The sequence below is a fragment of the Panthera onca genome, chromosome E2, assembly GCF_046562875.1.
Source record: "Panthera onca isolate mPanOnc1 chromosome E2, mPanOnc1 haplotype 2, whole genome shotgun sequence".
In the NCBI taxonomy this organism is placed as follows: Eukaryota; Metazoa; Chordata; class Mammalia; order Carnivora; family Felidae; genus Panthera; species Panthera onca.
This window is the reverse complement of record NC_138353.1, coordinates 2,984,015-2,990,100: the sequence shown is the minus strand read 5'-3', so window position 1 is coordinate 2,990,100 and position 6,086 is coordinate 2,984,015.

Here is a 6,086-nt window from a genome sequence, read left to right as displayed (position 1 = left end):
AAGAGTGACCTTGATTTATGAATGCCACAGGCACCATGCAAGGCACTGATTTTATGATGAGGATGTTGGTGATGATGGGTGATGATCATGATGGTCATAGTGATTATATGTAGTGAGAATGATGATGGTGATGGTCATGATGGTGACAATGACAGTGGTCACAAGGATGATGGTGATGGAAGTAATGTGGGAGATGATCATGGTGGTGATGATGACAATGGAAGTGATGATGACGATGAAGGTGATCATGGTCGTGGGCATGATGTTGATGATCATGGTGATGAAGATCATGGTGGAGAGGATGATGATGGTGGTGGTCATGGGAATGATGGTGATGATTGTGGTGATGAAGATCATGGTGGAGAGGATGACGATGGTGGTCATGGGCATGATGGTGATGAAGGTCATGGTGGAGATGATGATGATGGTGGTGGTCATGGGCGTGATGGTGATGAAGGTCATGGTGGAGATGATGATGATGGTGGTCATGGGTGTGATGGTGATGAAGGTCATGGTGGAGATGATGATGATGGTGGTCATGGGTGTGACGGTGATGAAGGTCATGGTGGAGATGATGATGATGTTCATGGGCGTGATGGCGATGAAGATCATGGTGGAGATGATGGTGATGGTGGTCATGGGCGTGATGGTGATGAAGGTCATGGAGATGATGATGATGGTGGTCATGGGCGTGTTGGTGATGAAGGTCATGGTGGAGATGATGATGATGGTGGTCATGGGCGTGATGGTGATGAAGATCATCGTGGAGATGATGATGATGGTGGTCATGGGTGTGATGGTGATGAAGATCATGGTGGAGATGATGGTAATAATAGTGGTGATGGGCATGATGGTAATGATCATAGTGATGAAAATCATGATGGAGATGATGGTGATGAAGATGATGCCACCATGGGAGCTGATGAAGCCCTATGAAGGCAGAAATCTTTGTCCTATCACAGATGTATGCCCAGCTCTTAGAGCCTGATGCAGGGTACACACTCTATAAATATCTTTTGAATGAGTGAGTACATGACAATAATAATAATGACTAATATTTGTTGGGTACTTCCTTTAGGTCAGGCTCTGTTTTCAGGGCTTTATGTGCCTAACGACACTTTATCTTCATGAACACCTGCTGAGGAGGGTACTGTTACCACAGCTCAGCAGAGACAGGGTGAGCTTTGGAGCCTGAATGCCTGAGTTTGAGTCCTTGTGCGTGTGAGACTGAGCCAGTTTCTTAATTTCTAGGTGTGAGTTTTTCCAGCTATGTAGGAGGGATAATAAAGACACACCTTATGGGTTGCTGTGCCGATTAAATGATAAATTAATGCATATGTAAATGTGGATAACACAGGGCCTGGCTCTTGATAAGTGCTCGTTCTGGGATAGCTGTTATTGTACGTATCCCCTTTTTTACGGATCAGGGCACTGAGGGCCCGGGTCATTCAGGGCATACCTAATGGAGCCATGACTGGGACCCAGGCTTGTCTGACCCAGGGTTCTTGCTCATAAGTCAGAGTATCCTGGACTCGAGACCGTGACCAGGCGATGGGACTGTGGTGGTTTGTTTCCTTTCTCTGAAAGGGAACTTTCTCCACCTCTTCACTGGTGCACAGAGATAGTCATAGTGTCTGCCTTTGGGGAGGTGGTGGTTGTGGGGATTAGATGAGGTAGTGTGGGCTGGGACAGAGCTCGGCACATCATGTGCTCAGTTAACAAGAATAATCACGATCCCTTTCTGAATGCACTTCTGTGTGCCTGACCCAGTGTGCCCTCTTAACACACAACATTCCATCCTCACCACAGCCCTTTGCAGGAGGAACTCGATCCTCATTTCAAAAAGGACACTGAAGCTCAGAGAGGGCAAGCTCTTTGCCTAAGGCCACACAGCAGAGTAGGAACTCAAACCCAGAGTAATACAATGCATACTCGCCTGCTTTGACATTGGCCTGGGGTTCCGGGTTAGGACTCCCATGATGGCCCCTCTCTGAGTGACCTTGGGTGCGCCCCTTCCCCTCTCTCGGTCTCGGCTTGTAAACTGGGGACCGTCTTGAGAGATCCAGCTCTGATTCGGCTCCTGTGGCCTCAGGCAGGAGACGGTTCCCTCCTCCTCCTCTCCCCGGTTGGGAGCCTGGCTCAGAGGTGTTGGAAGGTCATGGAGCTGGCGCCCCCACAGTCCTGCAAAGGCCAGCGGGGTCCAGTTACTTGTTGGGGGTGGGGAGGGATAATGTCTGGGGGTCCTGATAGATGGACTCTCTGCCCCCGTCAACAGGCGAAGGAGCACGCGGAGAATTCTGTTCCCTGGGTCTCATTAAGCCCCAGACTTACAGAACTGCTGACTGGCAAACTAGGAGGGGGCTGAGGGGGGGCCTCTGCCTGCCTTCCCCTTCCCTCCTGGGTAGTTAGGGGCTCACAGGACTGCACACCAACTTGGAGGCAAAAGGTCTGCTTTCCCATTTGTAGATTGGAGCAGGTGCACCCCAACTCTGGGTCCCCCCCAGAGGGCCCCACGGGGTTTTAGGCTTCGGGCTCCCCCGTCAGTGGGCTGAGGTTGGGGAGGGGACTCTGGCCCAAGGTCCCTCCACCCTCTGCTGCCTTCTGCCAGCCCCAAAGAGGCGAGTGCTTAATTATCCGGTCACTCTATCCCTGCTTGGCCAGGCAGCTAAGCCCAAACATCTGGCCCCGGGGCCCAAGGCCAGGGTGGATGGCCAGCCTCCACCTACTGCTGGCCCTGACCTGGACACCTCCCACGGGACGGCTGAGCCCTCTGCTGTGCCTGCCAGCTTGCACCAGGCCCAGAACAGTAGCTGCAGAGGCCTAGCAAGGTCAACTGATGCAGAAAAAACATTTGATAAAATTCAACACCCATTCACGGTTTACACACATACACTCTTAGCAGAGTCGGAGAAGAGGGGACTTCCTTAATCACACAAAGGGCGGACAGAGAGACACAGATCTATCCTTTCCTGTGGGCAATAATGACAGTCCGTGTAGAAAACCCCAAAGAATCCAGTGCACAAATGATTGGTGTTAGTAAGAGTTCAGCTAGGGTGCAGGATCAGTACTCTCGAGTTGTGTCCCTTGCACCAGCAAGTGTGACCCGTGCTCTGGTGGCATGGGGCTCACCAGCACTGCCTCAGACCCACCAGATCAGAATCCGGGTTGTAACAGGGAGGCAGGTGATTCATGGCTGGCAGCCTTCATGTGTGAGAAGGATGGCCCAGGCCATTTGCATATCTGTGTGGCACCGAACTGCGAAGACTACTGCCAAAGAGCTTGTTTCTAGAGGCTTCTCTGCTGGCCCTGCTCTGGCCCGAGGCAACCCCCCCCCCCCCCATGCGAGCAGGGTGCAGGTTGGGTGCGGCCGCAAGGGTTTGATTCTCTGCGGCAACCGTCCTGACGTTGCTCATGAGTTTTCGTTTTGTGTTTTGTAAGTGAGGTGGATGGGACAGTGAAGCACGAGCCTGGGCTCAGGCCAAGTCACTTCCCTAATGGGTTCTGGTGGCTGGATCCTGGTCCCATCCCCGTGAGGATCTACCAGCCAGTATCCCCATGCAGAGAGAGAGAGAGAGGACAGAAATACTTTTTTTTTTTTTTAAATGAGAAACTCCACATTTTCACTTTGCACCGGACACCCACATGACCCAGCTTGCAAGCTTGGGGTTCCCCAGCTGGTGGGGGGCAGAATGTCCTTCGTGGCCACAGGCCCGGGGAACACTTTAGAATTGCTGGGTGGGTTTTAAGAACAAAGACTGTGGAATCAGGCCAGAGCTGGGATGGAATTCAGGCTCTTTGGAAAGTAGGGTGTTCCCTATCAGGGCCTCAACTGTCTTTTCTGTAAATCGGAGGAGGAGTAGGAAGTGGGTCCTGAATTTAAGGGCTTGGTTTGTGATTAATTCAGAGCTACTGCAAAGACAGAAGGGCTTTTTTCCTTTCTCTTTAATGGGGATTCAGGGGCCGGAGAAGGAAAGAAAACCGATCAAGGCATGAGAACCTGGGAAAAGCCTGTTCTGTGGTGTTTTGTTTGTTGTTGTTGTTGTTGTTGTTGTTTTTCATCTCATTGAGGTGAAATTTACATGTCATAAAATTCACCCTTTCTCCGTGTACAATTCAGTGGCTTTTAACATAGAGAATTGTGCAACACATACCACGATCTAATTCTAGAACGTGTCCACCACCATCACCACCCCCAAGAAGAAACGCTGTGCCCCTTAGTGGCTGTTTCCCGTTGTCCCCCAACAGCCCCACCCTCAGCAACCACCAGTATTTCCTCCTCTGTCGATTGGCCTATTCTGGACATTTCCACAACGGAATCCTACGATGGATCATCTTCCACGACTGGCCTGTCTCTTCCTGTGGTGTTTGTGAGGTCCGTCCACGCTGTGGCATGTATCAGTGCTCCCTTTGTCCCTTTTCATGGCCAAGTAATGTTCCAGAGTATGGATGGACCACATTTTGTTCATCCACTCATCTGTTGATGGACATTTCGGTGGTTTCCGCTTTTTGGCTCTTGTGAGTAACGTTGCTGTTAGTATCTGTGTGGACGCACGTTTTCGTTTCCCGTGGGCACATACTAGGAGCGGAATTGCCGGGCCACGTGGTAATTCTGTGTTTAATGTTTTGAGGAACTGCTGACTGTCGTCCACAGTGGCTGCACTGTGTCACATCTTGCCAGCATGGCACGGGGGCCCAACTTCTCCACGTCCTCATCAACACGTGTCAGTGGGTCTGGAGGCTCCTGTGACCTCCCATTTCTATCTCCATCATTTACTCCCGACCCCCAATGCCCGTGTCCTCCCAGGAAAGAGTGTCTGCCTCACAGCCACAGGCATACACTCACACAAGCCCCCATGCACACTCACGCACACACGTATACCCACACACACTCCCTCACGCTGACTCACGCTCACACAAACCCCAGCCTGCTGTGCGGGACCCTTTTGGTGCTGACAGCCTGAAGATGCAATCTGGGTTTGACTCCTGGCTCCGCCCCTGCCCCTGCCCCCAAGGTGCTACCTTGGCCCCCTGGCTGCCCCTGTGGCTCCTACCTGTGAAATGGGGAGGGTCCTAGCGAGCGGGCAGATGTGTCTGCAGCGGGCAGGGGCGGGGGGGCGCTGCTGCTCGAGGAGCATGGCTTCTTCACTGTTAAGGTTTATGATCAGTATTAAGTTTTATTTAATAAGTAACTAATATTAATTAGCACTGCCCCTGCCCCTTTCAGGCCTTTCCTGGGAATCTTGGTCCTCCTCCCCTGCCCTGGGGCCCCCGACTGGGTGATTATCACTTCCAGTTAATCCTCAGCTGCTGCCACCAATTAACACCCTCTGCCATGCCCAGTTGGGGTGGGGGGGCCTGCGTGCCCCTCCTATCTCCACTCCCCTCTTACCAGGCTCCACCCTGCCCCAGCCACCTCCAGCTTCTTTGGGACACATTCTTGGCCTGATGGCTCAGGCTATTTCAGATTCACGGATAAGATGGCAGGAGGTCCTGATCATGCCCCCCTCCCCCCCCCCCCCGCCGCCACTTATCTACCTCCCTGTCTGGTTCTCTCCAGTGGTCCCCTACTCCAGTAAGCTCACCTGGGTTGCCTGGGACAGGGGCCATGTCCCTAGTCCTCTGGATTGAACCTAGATTGAAGGGCTTTGGGGGTCACCCCAAACCCCACCCCCTGCCCATGTAGTGCCTTGAGGCCACAGCAGGGGCACTGGAGGGGGTGGTGAGGGCCTGGGAGAGAGTGACACACGATCCAGCTCTGAGTTGTAGCCTTGCTCTGGGCTGGTGGCCAAAGAGGTTGAGGAGAGGAAGACAGAGTGTTTGCAAACAGGGCAGCTGCCAAGAAGGGGCCTGGGTGGAGGGGGGAAGGTGTGAAGGAGAGAGGGGCCTGGCCGGTGACTGGCAGTGGCGCCTGGGTGACTTTCCTCCTGCTCCACACACACATACTCAAGGTCTCGCGGACACACAAACAGGCCCGACGTCCACACGCACGGAGCAAGGTGCGTGCAAACTCCCACCCCTCACACACAGGCTCAGATGCTCGGACACTCGCAACACAATCACATCATCCACAGAGACACAGTCACGCC